Source organism: Schistocerca gregaria, chromosome 8 (assembly GCF_023897955.1).
Source record: "Schistocerca gregaria isolate iqSchGreg1 chromosome 8, iqSchGreg1.2, whole genome shotgun sequence".
NCBI lineage: Eukaryota > Metazoa > Arthropoda > Insecta > Orthoptera > Acrididae > Schistocerca > Schistocerca gregaria.
This window is the reverse complement of record NC_064927.1, coordinates 14,207,570-14,224,367: the sequence shown is the minus strand read 5'-3', so window position 1 is coordinate 14,224,367 and position 16,798 is coordinate 14,207,570.

Below are 16,798 nucleotides of genomic sequence, written 5' to 3'. Positions count from 1 at the left end.
GATGTGCATCGGAAACTACTACTGGTTTTCCAAGGAACGATCAAAGCGTAAACTGTTTGAGACATCACTCCCATGGAGGAAAGTGCGCATGGTGAATGTTGTATTCAATCCCCATGAAATATCTATGTTTCATCAACATTCTGATAGTCCACAGATTACAGAATGCCTCCAGATGTGCATCGGAAACTACTACTGGTCTCGCAGGGAACGATAAAAGCGTAGACTGTTTGAGACATTACTCCCATGGTGGAAAATTCGCATGATGACTGTTGTATTCAATTCCGAGGTAATTTCTGTGTTTCATCAGCACTTTGAAGGTCCACAGATTACAGAATGCCTCTAGATGTGGATCGGAAACTACTAGTGGTCTTCCAGGGAACGATCCAAGCGTAGACTGTTTGAGACATAACTTTCATGGAGGAAAGTGCGCATGGAGACTGTTGTATTCAATCCCGATGCAATTTCTGTGTTTCATCAACACTCTGATAGTCCACAGATTACAGAATGCCCCCATATGTGCATCGGAAACTATACTGGTCTTCCAGGAAACGATAGGAGCCTAAACTGTTTGAGACATTACTCCCATGGAGCAAAGTGCGTATGGTGAATGTTGTATTCATTCCCGATGCACTTTCTGTGTTTCATCAACACTCTGAAAGTCCACAGATATCAGAATGACACCAGATGGGAGTCGTAAACTACTACTTGTCTTCCAGGAAACGATCAAAGCGTAGCTAGTTTGAGACATTACTCCCATGGAGGGAAGTGCGCATGGTGACTGTTGTATTCACTCCCGATGCAATTTCTGTGTTTCATCAACACTCTGATAGACCACAGATTACTGAATGCCCCCATATGTGCATCGGAAACTATACAGGTCTTCCAGGGAACGATGAAAGCGTAAACTGTTTGAGAAATTACTCCCATGCAGGGAGGTGCACATGGTGACTTTTGTATTCAATCCCGATGCACTTTCTGTGTTTCATCAACACTCTGATAGTCCACACATTACAGAATGCCTCCAGATGTGCATCGGAAACTACTACTGACCTTAAAGGGAACGATCAAAGCGTAGACTGTTTGAGACATTACTCACATGGAGGACAATGCGCATGATGAGTGTTGTATTCAATCCCGAGGCAATTTCTGTGTATCATCAGCACTTTGAAGGTCCACAGATTACAGACTGCCTCCAGATGTGCATCGGAAACTACTACTGGTCCTCCAGGAAACGATCAAAGCGTAGACTGTTTGAGACATTACTCCCATGCAGGAAAGTGCGCATGGTGACTGTTGTATTCAATCCCGCGGCAATTTTTGTGTTTCATCAACACTTTGAAGGTAAACAGATTACAGAATGCCTCCAGATGTGCATCGGAAACTACTACTGGGCTTGCAGGCAACGATCAAAGCGTAGACTGTTTGAGACATTACTCTCATGCAAGAAAGTGCGCATGGTGACTGTTGTATTCAATCCCGATTCAATTTCAGAGTTTCATCAACACTTTGAAGGTCCACACATTACAGAATGCCTCCAGATGTGCATCGGAAGCTACTATTGGTCTTCCAGGGAACGATCAAAGCGTAGACTGTTTGAGAAATTACTCCGATGGAGGAAGGTGCGCATGGTGACTGTTGTATTTAATCCCGATGCAATTTCTGTGTTTCATTAACACATTGAAGGTCCACATCTTACAGAATGCCTCCAGATGTGCATCGGAAACTACTACTGGTCTTGTAGGGAACGATCAATACGTAGACTGTTTGAGACTTTACTCCCAAGGAGGAAAATGCGCATGACGACTGTTTTATTCAATCCCGAGGCAATTTCTGTGTTTCATCAACACTTTGAAGGTCCACAGATTACATAATGCCTCCAGATGTGCATCGGAAACTTCTAGTGGTTTTGCAGGGAACGATCCAAGAGTAGACTGTTAGAGACATTACTCCCATGGAGGAAAGTGTGCATGGTGACTGTTGTTCTGAATCCCGATGCAATTTCTGTGTTTCATAAACATTTTGAAGGTCCATAGATTACAGAATGCCTCTAGATGTGCATCGGAAACTAATACTGGTCTTGCAGGGAACGATCAAAGCGTAGACTGTTTGAGACATTACTCGCATGGACGAAAGTGCGCATGGTGACTGTTGTATTCAATCCCGATGCAATTTCTGTGTTTGAACAACACTCTGATAGTTTACAGATTACAGAATGCCTCCAGATGTGCATCGGAAACTACTACTGGCCTTCCGGGGAACGATCAAAGCGTAGACTGATTGAGACATTACTCCCATGGAGGAAAATGCGCATGATGACTGTTGTATTCAATTCCGAGGCAATTTCTGTGTTTCATCAACACTTTGAAGGTAAATAGATTACAGAATGCCTCCAGATGTGCATCGGAAACTACTACTGGTCTTGCAGGGAAAGATCAAAGCGTAGACTGTTTGAGACATTACTCCCATGGAGGAAAGTGCGCATGGTGACTGTTGTATTTAATCCCGATGCAATTTCTGTGTTTCATCAACACTTTGAAGGTCCACAGATTACAGTATCCCTCCAGATGTGCATCGGAAACTATACTGGTCTTGCAGGGAACGATCAAAGCGTAGACTGTTTGAGACATTACTCCCATGGAGGAAAGTGCGCATGGTGACTGATGTATTCAATCCCGATGCAATTTCTGTGTTTCATCAACACTCTGATTGTCCACAGATTACAGAATGACACCAGATGTGCATCGGAAACAACTACTGGTCTTGCAGGGAACGATCAAAGCGTAGACTGTTTGAGACATTACTCCCATGGAGGAAAGTGCGCATGGTGACTGATGTATTCAATCAAGATGCAATTCCTCTGTTTCATCAACACTCTGATAGTCCACAGATTACAGAATGACACCAGATGTGCATCAGAAACTACTACTGGTCTTCCAGGGAAAGATCATAGCGTAAACTGTTTCATACATTACTCCCATGGAGGAAAGTGCGCATGATGACTGTTGTATTCAATCCCGATGCAATTACTGTTTTTCATCAACACTCTGATAGTCCACAGATTACAGAATGACACCAGATGTGCATGGGAAACTACTACTTGTCTTCGAGGGAACAATCAAAGCGTAGACTGTTTGAGACATTACTCCCATAGAGGAAAATGCGCATTTTGACTGTTATATTCAATCCCCATTCAATTTCTGTGTTTCATCAACACTTTGAAGGTCCACAGATTACAGACTGCCTCCAGATGTGCATCGGAAGCTACTAGTGGTCCTCCTGGAAACGATTAAAGCGTAGACTGTTTGAGACATTACTCCCATGGAGGAAAGTGCGCATGGTGACTGTTGAAATGAATCCCGCGGCAATTTCTCTGTTTCATCAACTCTTTGAAGGTCCACAGATAAGACAATGCCTCCAGATGTGCATCGGAAACTGCTACTGGTCTTGCAGGGAACGATCAAAGCGTAGACTGTTTGAGACATTACTCCCATGGAGGAAAGTGCGCATGGTGACTGTTGTATTCAATCCTGAAGCAATTTCTGTGTTTCATCAACACTCTGATAGATCACACATTACAGAATGCCCCCAGATGTGCATCGGAAACTACTACTGGTCTTCCAGGGAATGATCAAAGTGTAAACTGTTTGAGACATTACTCCCATGGAGTAAAGTGCCCATGGTGACTGTTGTACTCAATCCTGATGAAATTTCTGTGTTTCATCAACACTCTGATAGTCCAGACATTACAAAATGGCCTCAGATGTGCATCGGAAACTGCTACTGGTCTTCCAGGGAACGATCAAAGCGTAAACTCTTTGAGGTTTTACTCCCATTGACGAAAGTGCGCATGGTGACTGTTGTATTCAATCCCGATGCAATTACTGTTTTTCATCAATACTCTGATAGTCCACAGATTACAGAATGGCTCCAGATGTGCATCGGAAACCACTACTGCTCTTGCAGGGAACGATCAAAGCGTAGACTGTTTGAGACATTACTCCCATGGAGGAAAGTGAGCATGGTGACTGTTGTATTCAATACCGATGCAATTTATGTGTTTCATGAACACTTTGAAGGTAAACAGATTACAGAATACCTCCAGATGTGCATCGGAAACTACTACTGGTGTTGCAGGGAAAGATCAAAGCGTAGACTGTTTGAGACATTACTCCCATGGAGGAAAGTGCGCATGGTGACTGTTGTATTTAATCCCGATGCAATTTCTGTGTTTCATCAACACTTTGAAGGTCCACAGATTACAGTATCCCTCCAGATGTGCATCGGAAACTATACTGGTCTTGCAGGGAACGATCAAAGCGTAGACTGTTTGAGACATTACTCCCATGGAGGAAAGTGCGCATGGTGACTGATGTATTCAATCCCGATGCAATTTCTGTGTTTCATCAACACTCTGACAGTCCACACATTACAGAATGTCCCCAGATGTGCATCGGAAACTACTACTGGTCTTCCACTGAACGATCAAAGCGTAAACTGTTTCAGACATTACTCCCATGTAGGAAAGTGCGCATGATGACTGTTGTATTCAATCCCGATGCAATTACTGTGTTTCATCAACACTCTGATAGTCCACAGATTTCAGAATGACACCAGATGTGCATGGGAAACTACTATTGGTCTTGCAGGCAACGATCAAAGCGTAGACTATTTGAGACATTACTCCCAAGGGGGAAAGTGCACATGGTGACTGTTGTATTCAATCCCGATTCAGTTTCTGTGTATCATCAACACTTTGAAGGTCCACAGATTACAGAATGACACCATATGTGCAATCAGAAACTACTACTGGTCTTCCAGGGAAAGATCAAAGCGTAAACTGTTTGTGACATTACTCATATGGTGGAAAGTGCGCATGGTGACTGTTGTATTCAATCCTGATGCAATTTCTGTGTTTCATCAACACTCTGACAGTCCACACATTACAGAATGTCCCCAGATGTGCATCGGAAACTACTACTGGTCTTCCAGGGAACGATCAAAGCGTAAACTGTTTCAGACATTACTCCCATGGAGGAAAGTGCGCATGATGACTGTTGTATTCAATCCCGATGCAATTACTGTGTTTCATCAACACTCTGATAGTCCACAGATTTCAGAATGACACCAGATGTGCATGGGAAACTACTACTTGTCTTCGAGGGAACAATTAAAGCGTAGACTGTTTGAGACATTACTCCCATAGAGGAAAATGCGCATGGTGACTGTTATATTCAACCCCGATTCAATTTCTGTGTTTCATCAACACTTTGAAGGTCCACAGATTACAGACTGCCTCCAGATGTGCATCGGAAGCAACTACTGGTCCTCCAGGAAACGATTAAAGCGTAGACTGTTTGAGACATTACTCCTATGGAGGAAAGTGCGCATGGTGACTGTTGAAATTAATCCCGCGGCAATTTCTCTGTTTCATCAACACTTTGAAGGTCCACAGATAACAGAATGCCTCCAGATGTGCATCGGAAACTGCTACTGGTCTTGCAGGGAACGATCAAAGCGTAGACTGTTTGAGACATTACTCCCATGGAGGAAAGTGCGCATGGTGACTGTTGTATTTAATCCCGATGCAATTTCTGTGCTTCATCAACACTTTGAAGGTCCACAGATTACAGTATCCCTCCAGATGTGCATCGGAAACTATACTGGTCTTGCAGGGAACGATTAAAGCGTAGACTGTTTGAGACATTACTCCCATGGAGGAAAGTGCGCATGGTGACTGATGTATTCAATCCCGATGCAATTTCTGTGTTTCATCAACACTCTGACAGTCCACACATTACAGAATGTCCCCAGATGTGCATCGGAAACTACTACTGGTCTTCCAGGGAACGATCAAAGCGTAAACTGTTTCAGACATTACTCCCATGGAGGAAAGTGCGCATGATGACTGTTGTATTCAATCCCGATGCAATTACTGTGTTTCATCAACACTCTGATAGTCCACAGATTTCAGAATGACACCAGATGTGCATGGGAAACTACTATTGGTCTTGCAGGCAACGATCAAAGCGTAGACTATTTGAGACATTACTCCCAAGGGGGAAAGTGCACATGGTGACTGTTGTATTCAATCCCGATTCAGTTTCTGTGTATCATCAACACTTTGAAGGTCCACAGATTACAGAATGACACCATATGTGCATCAGAAACTACTACTGGTCTTCCAGGGAAAGATCAAAGCGTAAACTGTTTGTGACATTACTCATATGGTGGAAAGTGCGCATGGTGACTGTTGTATTCAATCCTGATGCAATTTCTGTGTTTCATCAACACTCTGACAGTCCACACATTACAGAATGTCCCCAGATGTGCATCGGAAACTACTACTGGTCTTCCAGGGAACGATCAAAGCGTAAACTGTTTCAGACATTACTCCCATGGAGGAAAGTGCGCATGATGACTGTTGTATTCAATCCCGATGCAATTACTGTGTTTCATCAACACTCTGATAGTCCACAGATTTCAGAATGACACCAGATGTGCATGGGAAACTACTACTTGTCTTCGAGGGAACAATCAAAGCGTAGACTGTTTGAGACATTACTCCCATAGAGGAAAATGCGCATGGTGACTGTTATATTCAACCCCGATTCAATTTCTGTGTTTCATCAACACTTTGAAGGTCCACAGATTACAGACTGCCTCCAGATGTGCATCGGAAGCAACTACTGGTCCTCCAGGAAACGATTAAAGCGTAGACTGTTTGAGACATTACTCCCATGGAGGAAAGTGCGCATGGTGACTGTTGAAATCAATCCCGCGGCAATTTCTCTGTTTCATCAACACTTTGAAGGTCCACAGATAACAGAATGCCTCCAGATGTGCATCGGAAACTGCTACTGGTCTTGCAGGGAACGATCAAAGCGTAGACTGTTTGAGACATTACTCCCATGGAGGAATGTGCGCATGGTGACTGTTGTTTTCAATCCTGATGAAATTTCTGTGTTTCATCAACACTCTGATGGTCCACACATTACAGAATGCCCCCAGATGTGCGTCGGAAACTACTACTGGTCTGCCAGGGAACGATCAAAGCGTAAACTGTTTGAGACATTACTCCCATGGAGGAAAATGCGCAAGATGACTGTTGTATTCAATCCCGAGGCAATTTATGTGTTTCATGAACACTTTGAAGGTAAACAGATTACAGAATGCCTCCAGATGTGCATCGGAAACTACTACTGGTCTTGCAGTTAACGATCAAAGCGTACACTGTTTGAGACATTACTCCCATGGAGGAATGTGTGCATGGTGACTGTTGTATTCAATCCCGATTCAATTTCTGTGTTTCATCAACACTTTGAAGGTCCACAGATTACAGAATGCCTCCAGATGTGCATTGGAAACTACTATTGGTCTTGCAGGCAACGATCAAAGCGTAGACTATTTGAGACATTACTCCCAAGGGGGAAAGTGCACATGGTGACTGTTGTATTCAATCCCGATTCAGTTTCTGTGTATCATCAACACTTTGAAGGTCCACAGATTACAGAATGCCTCCAGATGTGCATCGAAAACTACTACTGGTCTTGCAAGGAACCATGAAAGCGTAGATTGTTTGAGACATTATTCCCATGGAGGAAAGTGCACACGGTGACTGTTTTATTCAATCCTGATGCAATTTCTGTGTTTCATCAACACTCTGATAGTCCACAGATTACAGGATGCCCCCAGATGTGCATCGGAAACTGCTACTGGTCTTCCAGGGAACGATCAAATAGTAAGCATTTTGAAACATTACTCCCAAGGAGGAAAGTGCGCATGGTGAATGTTGTATTCAATCCTGATGCAATTTCTGTGTTTCATCAACACTCTGATAGTCCACAGATTATAGAATGCCTGCAGATGTGCATCGGAAACTACTACTGGTCTTCGAGGGAACGGTCAAAGCGTAGACTGTTTAAGACATTACTCCCATGGAGGAAAGTGCGCATGGTGACTGTTGTAATTAATCCCGATGCAATTTCTGTGTTTCATCAACACTCCGATAGTCCACAAATTACAGAATGCACACAGATGTGCATCGGAAATTACTACTGGTCTTGCAGGGAGCGATCAAAGCGTAGACTGTTTGAGACATTACTCCAAAATAGGAAAGTGCGCATGGTGTCTGTTGTATTCAATCCCGATGCAATTTCTGTGTTTCATCAACACTCTGATAGTCCACACATTACAGAATGCCCCCAGATGTGCATCGGAAAATACTACTGGTCTTCCAGGGAACGATCAAAACGTAGACTATTTGAGACATTACTCCCATGGAGGAAAGTGCGCATCGTGACTGTTGTACTCAATCCCGATTCAATTTCTGTGTTTCATCAACTCTTTGAAGGTCCACAGATTACAGAATGTCCCCAGATGTGCATCGGAAACCACTACTGGTCTTGCAGGGAACGATCAAAGCGTAGCCTGTTTCAGACATTACTCCCCTGGAGGAAAGTGCGCATGGTGACTGTTGTATTCAATACCGATGCAATTACTGTGTTTCATCAACACTCTGATAGTCCACAGATTACAGAATGCCTCCAGATGTGCCTCGGAAACTACTACTGGTCTTCCAGGGAACGATCAAAGCATAGACTGTTCGTGACATTACTCCCATGGAGGAAAGTGCGCATGGTGACTGTTGTATTCAATCCGATGCACTTTCTGTGTTTCATCAACACTCTGATAGATCACACATTACAGAATGCCCCCAGATGTGCATCGGAAACTACTACTGGTCTTCCAGGGAATGATCAAAGTGTAAACTGTTTGAGACATTACTCCCATGGAGTAAAGTGCCCATGGTGACTGTTGTACTCAATCCTGATGAAATTTCTGTGTTTCATCAACACTCTGATAGTCCAGACATTACAGAATGCCCTCAGATGTGCATCGGAAACTGCTACTGGTCTTCCAGGGAACGATCAAAGCGTAAACTCTTTGAGGTTTTACTCCCATTGACGAAAGTGCGCATGGTGACTGTTGTATTCAATCCCGATGCAATTACTGTTTTTCATCAATACTCTGATAGTCCACAGATTACAGAATGGCTCCAGATGTGCATCGGAAACCACTACTGCTCTTGCAGGGAACGATCAAAGCGTAGACTGTTTGAGACATTACTCCCATGGAGGAAAGTGTGCATGGTGACTGTTGTATTCAATACCGATGCAATTTATGTGTTTCATGAACACTTTGAAGGTAAACAGATTACAGAATGCCTCCAGATGTGCATCGGAAACTACTACTGGTCTTGCAGGGAAAGATCAAAGCGTAGACTGTTTGAGACATTACTCCCATGGAGGAAAGTGCGCATGGTGACTGTTGTATTTAATCCCGATGCAACTTCTGTGTTTCATCAACACTTTGAAGGTCCACAGATTACAGTATCCCTCCAGATGTGCATCGGAAACTATACTGGTCTTGCAGGGAACGATCAAAGCGTAGACTGTTTGAGACATTACTCCCATGGAGGAAAGTGCGCATGGTGTCTGATGTATTCAATCAAGATGCAATTTCTCTGTTTCATCAACACTCTGATAGTCCACAGATTACAGAATGACACCAGATGTGCATCAGAAACTACTACTGGTCTTCCAGGGAAAGATCATAGCGTAAACAGTTTCATACATTACTCCCATGGAGGAAAGTGCGCATGATGACTGTTGTATTCAATCCCGATGCAATTACTGTGTTTCATCAACACTCTGATAGTCCACAGATTACAGAATGACACCAGATGTGCATGGGAAACTACTACTTGTCTTCGAGGGAACAATCAAAGCGTAGACTGTTTGAGACATTACTCCCATAGAGGAAAATGCGCATGGTGACTGTTATATTCAATCCCCATTCAATTTCTGTGTTTCATCAACACTTTGAGGGTCCACAGATTACAGACTGCCTCCAGATGTGCATCGGAAGCTACTACTGGTCCTCCTGGAAACGATTAAAGCGTAGACTGTTTGAGACATTACTCCCATGGAGGAAAGTGCGCATGGTGACTGTTGTATTCAATCCTGAAGCAATTTCTGTGTTTCATCAACACTCTGATAGATCACACATTACAGAATGCCCCCAGATGTGCATCGGAAACTACTACTGGTCTTCCAGGGAATGATCAAAGTGTAAACTGTTTGAGACATTACTCCCATGGAGTAAAGTGCCCATGGTGACTGTTGTACTCAATCCTGATGAAATTTCTGTGTTTCATCAACACTCTGATAGTCCAGACATTACAGAATGCCCTCAGATGTGCATCGGAAACTGCTACTGGTCTTCCAGGGAACGATCAAAGCGTAAATTCTTTGAGGTTTTACTCCCATTGACGAAAGTGCGCATGGTGACTGTTGTATTCAATCCCGATGCAATTACTGTTTTTCATCAATTCTCTGATAGTCCACAGATTACAGAATGGCTCCAGATGTGCATCGGAAACCACTACTGCTCTTGCAGGGAACGATCAAAGCGTAGACTGTTTGAGACATTACTCCCATGGAGGAAAGTGTGCATGGTGACTGTTGTATTCAATACCGATGCAATTTTTGTGTTTCATGAACACTTTGAAGGTAAACAGATTACAGAATGCCTCCAGATGTGCATCGGAAACTACTACTGGTGTTGCAGGGAAAGATCAAAGCGTAGACTGTTTGAGACATTACTCCCATGGAGGAAAGTGCGCATGGTGACTGTTGTATTTAATCCCGATGCAATTTCTGTGTTTCATCAACACTTTGAAGGTCCACAGATTACAGTATCCCTCCAGATGTGCATCGGAAACTATACTGGTCTTGCAGGGAACGATCAAAGCGTAGACTGTTTGAGACATTACTCCCATGGAGGAAAGTGCGCATGGTGACTGATGTATTCAATCCCGATGCAATTTCTGTGTTTCATCAACACTCTGATTGTCCACAGATTACAGAATGACACCAGATGTGCATCAGAAACTACTACTGGTCTTCCAGGGAAAGATCAAAGCGTAAACTGTTTGTGACATTACTCATATGGTGGAAAGTGCGCATGGTGACTGTTGTATTCAATCCTGATGCAATTTCTGTGTTTCATCAACACTCTGACAGTCCACACATTACAGAATGTCCCCAGATGTGCATCGGAAACTACTACTGATCTTCCAGGGAACGATCAAAGCGTAAACTGTTTCAGACATTACTCCCATGGAGGAAAGTGCGCATGATGACTGTTGTATTCAATCCCGATGCAATTACTGTGTTTCATCAACACTCTGATAGTCCACAGATTTCAGAATGACACCAGATGTGCATGGGAAACTACTACTTGTCTTCGAGCTAACAATCAAAGCGTAGACTGTTTGAGACATTACTCCCATAGAGGAAAATGCGCCTGGTGACTGTTATATTCAATCCCGATTCAATTTCTGTGTTTCATCAACACTTTGAAGGTCCACAGATTACAGACTGCCTCCAGATGTGCATCGGAAGCAACTACTGGTCCTCCAGGAAACGATTAAAGCGTAGACTGTTTGAGACATTACTCCCATGGAGGAAAGTGCGCATGGTGACTGTTGAAATCAATCCCGCGGCAATTTCTCTGTTTCATCAACACTTTGAAGGTCCACAGATAACAGAATGCCTCCAGATGTGCATCGGAAACTGCTACTGGTCTTGCAGGGAACGATCAAAGCGTAGACTGTTTGAGACATTACTCCAATGGAGGAATGTGCGCATGGTGACTGTTGTTTTCAATCCTGATGAAATTTCTGTGTTTCATCAACACTCTGATGGTCCACACATTACAGAATGCCCCCAGATGTGCGTCGGAAACTACTACTGGTCTGCCAGGGAACGATCAAAGCGTAAACTGTTTGAGACATTACTCCCATGGAGGAAAATGCGCATGATGACTGTTGTGTTCAATCCCTAGGCAATTTATGTGTTTCATGAACACTTTGAAGGTAAACAGATTACAGAATGCCTCCAGATGTGCATCGAAAACTACTACTGGTCTTGCAAGGAACCATGAAAGCGTAGATTGTTTGAGACATTATTCCCATGGAGGAAAGTGCACACGGTGACTGTTGTATTCAATCCTGATGCAATTTCTGTGTTTCATCAACACTCTGATAGTCCACAGATTACAGGATGCCCCCAGATGTGCATCGGAAACTGCTACTGGTCTTCGAGGGAACGATCAAATAGTAAGCATTTTGAATCATTACTCCCAAGGAGGAAAGTGCGCATGGTGAATGTTGTATTCAATCCTGATGCAATTTCTGTGTTTCATCAACACTCTGATAGTCCACAGATTATAGAATGCCTGCAGATGTGCATCGGAAACTACTACTGGTCTTCGAGGGAACGGTCAAAGCGTAGACTGTTTAAGACATTACTCCCATGGAGGAAAGTGCGCATGGTGACTGTTGTATTTAATCCCGATGCAATTTCTGTGTTTCATCAGCACTCTGATAGTCCACAAATTACAGAATGCACACAGATGTGCATCGGAAATTACTACTGGTCTTGCAGGGAGCGATCAAAGCGTAGACTGTTTGAGACATTACTCCAAAATAGGAAAGTGCGCATGGTGTCTGTTGTATTCAATCCCGATGCAATTTCTGTGTTTCATCAACACTCTGATAGTCCACACATTACAGAATGCCCCCAGATGTGCATCGGAAACTACTACTGGTCTTCCAGGGAACGATCAAAACGTAGACTATTTGAGACATTACTCCCATGGAGGAAAGTGCGCATCGTGACTGTTGTACTCAATCCCGATTCAATTTCTGTGTTTCATCAACACTTTGAAGGTCCACAGATTACAGAATGTCCCTAGATGTGCATCGGAAACCATTACTGGTCTTGCAGGGAACGATCAAAGGGTAGACTGTTTCAGACATTACTCCCCTGGAGGAAAGTGCGCATGGTGACTGTTGTATTCAATACCGATGCAATTACTGTGTTTCATCAACACTCTGATAGTCCACAGATTACAGAATGCCTCCAGATGTGCCTCGGAAACTACTACTGGTCTTCCAGGGAACGATCAAAGCATAGGCTGTTCGTGACATTACTCCCATGGAGGAAAGTGCGCATGGTGACTGTTGTATTCAATCCTGATGCAATTTCTGTGTTTCATCAGCACTCTGATGGTCCACACATTACAGAATGCCCCCAGATGCGCGTCGGAAACTACTACTGGTCTTCCAGGGAACGATCAAAGCGTAAAGTGTTTGAGACATTACTCCCATGGAGGAAAGTGCGCATGGTGACTGTTGTATTCAATCCCGATGCAATTACTGTGTTTCATCAACACTCTGATAGTCCACAGATTACAGAATGCCTCCAGATGTGCCTCGGAAACTACTACTAATCTTCCAGGGAACGATCAAAGCGTAGAATGTTTAAGACATTGTTCCCATGGAGGAAAGTGCGCATGGTGACTGTTGTACTCAATTCTGATTCAATTTCTGTGTTTCATCAACACTCTGATGGTCCACACATTACAGAATGCTTCCAGAGGTTCGTCAGAAACTACTACTGGTCTTCCAGGGAACGATCAAAGCGTAAACTGTTTGAGACATTACTCCCATGGAGGAAAGTGCGCATGGTGACTGTTGTATTCAATCCCGATGCAATTTCTGTGTTTCATCAACACTCTGATAGTCCACAGATTACAGAATGCCTCCAGATGTGCATCCGAAACCACTACTGGTCTTCCAGGGAACGATCAGAGCGTAGACTGTTTGAGACATTACTGCCATGGAGGAATATGCGCATGATGACTGTTGTATTCAATCCCGATTCAATATCTATGTTTCATCAACACTTTGAAGGTCTACAGATTACAGAATCCTTCCAGATGTGCATCGGAAACTATACTGCTCTTGCAGGCAACGATCAAAGCGTAGACTGTTTGAGACATTACTCCCATGGAGGAAAGTGCGCATGGTGACTGTTGTATTCAATCCCGATGCAATTTCTGTGTTTCATCAACACTCTGATAGTCCACAGATTACAGAATGGCTCCAGATGTGCATCGGAAACTACTACTGGTCTTCCAGGGAACGATCAAAGCGTAGACTGTTTGAGACATTACTCCCATGGAGGGAAGTGCACATGGTGACTGTTGTATTCAATCACGAAGCAATTTCTGTGTTACATCAACACTCTGATAGTCCACAAATTACAGAATGACCACAGATGTGCAGCGGAAACTACAACTGGTCTTCCAGGGAACGATCAAAGCGTAAACTGTTTGAGACATTACTCTAATTAAGGAAAGTGAGCATGGTGACTGTTGTATTCAATCCTCATGCAATTTCTGTGTTTCATCAACACTCTGATAGTCCACACATTACAGAATGCCCTCAGATGAGCATCGGAAACTGCTACTGGTCTTCCAGGGAACGATCAAAGCGTAAACTCTTTGAGGTTTTACTCACATGGACGAAAGTGCGCATGGTGACTGTTTTATTCAATTCCGAGGCAATTTCTGTGTTTCATGAACACTTTGAAGGTAAACAGATTACAGAATGCCTCCAGATGTGCATCGGAAGCTACTACTGGTCTTGCAGGCAACGATCAAAGCGTACACTGTTTGAGACATTACTCCCATAGAGGAAAGTGCGAATGGTGACTGTTGTATTCAATCCCGATGCAATTTCTGTGTTTCATCAACACTCTGATAGTCCACAGATTACAGAATGACACCAGATGTGCATCGAAAACTACTACTTGTCTTCCAGGGAACAATCAAGACGTAGACTGATTGAGACATTACTCCCATGGAGGAATGTGCGCATGGTGACTGTTGTATTCAATCCCGATTCAATTTCTGTGTTTCATCAACACTTTGAAGGTCCACAGATTACAGAATGCCTCCAGATGTGCATCGGAAACTACTATTGGTCCTCCAGGAAACGATCAAAGCGTAGAATGTTTGAGACATTACTCCCATGGAGGAAAGTGCGCATGGTGACTGTTGTATTCAATCTCGCGGCAATTTCTGTGTTTCATCAACACTTTGAAGGTAAACAGATTACAGAATGCACCCAGATGTGTATCGGAAACTACTACTGGTCTTTCAGGGAACGTTCAAAGCGTAAACTCTTTGAGACATTACTCCCATAGAGGAAAGTGCGCATGGTGACTGTTGTATTCAATCCTGATGCAATTTCTGTGTTTCATCAACACTCTGATAGTCCACAGATTATAGAATGCCTGCAGATGTGCATCGGAAACTACTACTGGTCTTCGAGGGAACGGTCAAATCGTAGACTGTTTAAGACATTACTCCCATGGAGGAAAGTGCGCATGGTGACTGTTGTATTTAATCCCGATGCAATTTCTGTGTTTCATCAACACTCTGATAGTCCACAAATTACAGAATGCACACAGATGTGCATCGGAAATTACAACTGGTCTTGCAGGGAACGATCAAAGCGTAAACTGTTTGAGACATTACTCCCATGGAGGAAAGTGCGCATGGGGTCTGTTGTATTCAATCCCGATTCAATTCCTGTGTTTGAACAACACTCTGATAGTTTACAGATTACAGAATGCCTCCAGATGTGAATCGGAAACTACTTCTGGGCTTCCAGGGAACGATCAAGGCGTAGACTGATTGAGACATTACTCCCATGGAGGAAAATGTGCATGACGACTGTTGTATTCAATCCCGAGGCAATTTCTGTGTTTCATCAACACTTTGAAGGTAAACAGATTACAGAATGCCTCCAGATGTGCATCGGAAACTATTACTGGTCTTGCAGGGAACGATCAAATCGTAGACTGTTTGAGACATCACTCCCATGGAGGGAAGTGCGCATGGTGACTGTTGTATTTAATCCCGATGCAATTTCTGTGTTTCATCAACAATCTGATAGTCCACACATTACAGAATGCCCTCAGATGTGCATCGGAAACTGCTACTGGTTTTCCAGGGAACGATCAAAGCGTAAACTCTTTGAGGTTTTACTCCCATGGACGAAAGTGCGCATGGTGACTGTTGTATTCAATCCCGATGCAATTACTGTGTTTCATCAACACTCTGATAGTCCACAGATTACAGAATGGCTCCAGATGTGCATCGGAAACTACTACTGGTCTTCCAGGGAACGATCAAAACGTAGACTATTTGAGACATTACTCCCATGGAGGAAAGTGCGCATCGTGACTGTTGTACACAATCCCGATTCAAATTCTGTGTTTCATCAACACTTTGAAGGTCCACAGATTACAGAATGTCCCCAGATGTGCATCGGAAACTGCTACTGGTTTTCCAGGGAACGATCAAAGCGTAAACTCTTTGAGGTTTTACTCCCATGGACGAAAGTGCGCATGGTGAATGTTGTATTCAATACCGATGCAATTACTGTGTTTCATCAACACTCTGATAGTCCACAGATTACAGAATGCCTCCAGATGTGCCTCGGAAACTACTACTGGTCTTCCAGGGAACGATCAAAGCATAGACTGTTCGTGACATTACTCCCATGGAGGAAAGTGCGCATGGTGACTGTTGTATTCAATCCTGATGCAATTTCTGTGTTTCATCAGCACTCTGATGGTCCACACATTACAGAATGCCCCCAGATGCGCGTCGGAAACTACTACTGGTCTTCCAGGGAACGATCAAAGCGTAAAGTTTTTGAGACATTACTCCCATGGAGGAAAGTGCGCATGGTGACTGTTGTATTCAATCCCGGTGCAATTTCTGTGTTTCATCAACACTCTGATAGTCCACAGATTACAGAATGCCTCCAGATGTGCCTCGGAAACTACTACTAGTCTTCCAGGGAACGATCAAAGCG